A 1724-nucleotide genomic window follows, 5' to 3' on the forward strand; every position below is an offset into this window, starting at 1 on the left:
GGCTCAAGCTGAGGATGAGAGACCCTCGGACAGAGGGGCCACCCTCGGACCATAAACGCTGGCTCTGGAGGTGGGAGGGATAAGGGACTGCAAAGGGTCACCATCTTGGTACAACGAACGAAACACCACCCGGTCCTGCGCATCCTTACCATTGCTCTCATGCCTGAGCCTGCGGTTACGGCCGCCGCGTCAGTCCATCTCCTGGAGGGTCTTCCTCTCTCTCGCTGCCCCTCCACTTGACCAAGCGTGATGTCCTTCTCCAGGGACTGCGGTCTCCTGACAACACGTCCAAAGGAGCATTCTCTGAGACGGAGCTGCTCACTCTTCCCTGGGTCAGTGTACGAGTCAGTGAGACCAGTTACGGTGCAGTGACGTGTCGCCACCACTGCCGCCGCCCCCCACCCCTCGCCACAGGAAAGACAGCAGCATCCCCCCTTTTCTCTGTGAGCTGGACACGCAGGGACATCATCTCACTGGGTCCCCAACTCAAGGAGGCCAAGGAGGACTCGCTGACCCGTCCTGAGCCTGGACAGTGCTTCCTGGGTTGGCGGTGTCTCTGAGAAGGCAGGGCTTGCCTCTGACAGCAAGCTGGGTGTTCACCATGTCACACACAAACACACGCACATTCTCACCATGTCACACACAAACACACGCACTTTTGCACACACACACATGCACCCGCACAGGTACATAGAGACTGAGACAGACACACAAAGGAAGCAACACGCATGTCCGCAGCCCTCTGTGGCTCACCAGGGACCTGTGGCAGTGATCTATCCTGGGGCTCTGCAGCCATGGCCCCAGGTCAGGGGAGGAGGCTCGCCCACCCACTAACTCACACAAACTCCCCTCCCAGGCACCCTTTCCAAGGGAGCCTTACCAGATGGCCCCTCTGCCCCCAACTTGCTCTCTGAAGTCAGCCACCCTGTCCCCACACAGCTTCCCAGGCCAGGCTGTCCCTGAGCACACCCCCTACCCGGCGACACGCGCCCTCAGTGCCATCTGGCCTGGCCCCCTCCCCATCTTCACTGGCCTGGCCCCCTCCCCATCTTCACTGGCCGGTGGAGTCTGGGCCTGTGACATCATCCAGGCCGGCCAGCCACTCCCTTGATATATCAGCTCCTTGGGAAACCCGCACCCCAAGCCTGTCCCTCCTCGTCTGGTGCCCTGCACCCCAAGCCAGCACCCAGGGGTACCTGCCCTGGTTCTTTGCCCCCTCCCCCACAGACACCCCTTCCTGAAGGCCCCTCAGATGGATGCTCTAATGGCACCCCCAGATGCTGCCCCTGTCCAGCCCAGTGCACCCCCCTCAACATCCCCAGACCCTGGGCCTGGCCCACCATCCTCCTCCGTCAGTACTCTGGGGCCTAGCCTGCAGCCCCTCCCCCAGGCCCCCCTGGGGTCTCTACCCACAGACCCACCGCCTGGCTTCCTCCTGGCCTCTGATGACTGCTCCTAAAACATGTCCGCCCTACTTATTAGGGGGCACGAAGAGGCAGGTGAGGGTAGCCTCAGAGTCTGCCGGGTCTCCCTGCCAGCTGCCTGCTGCCCTTGGCCCAGCTGCCTGCCGCCCAGGCTGGGTCAAGCCCATGCCAGCCCTCCCAGTGCTGTCAGGCAGCCGGGCTGGACGGCTCTAATCCCGTAATCATTTTCTGATACCTTCCAGCCTCCTGTCCCTGCCAGGGACGTCCAAACTTGGCGGCAGACCCAGAACGCAGGACCGA

Source organism: Echinops telfairi, unplaced genomic scaffold (genome assembly GCF_000313985.2).
Source record: "Echinops telfairi isolate 266 unplaced genomic scaffold, ASM31398v2 ScPeMD7_2;HRSCAF=8, whole genome shotgun sequence".
NCBI classification, from domain to species: Eukaryota; Metazoa; Chordata; class Mammalia; order Afrosoricida; family Tenrecidae; genus Echinops; species Echinops telfairi.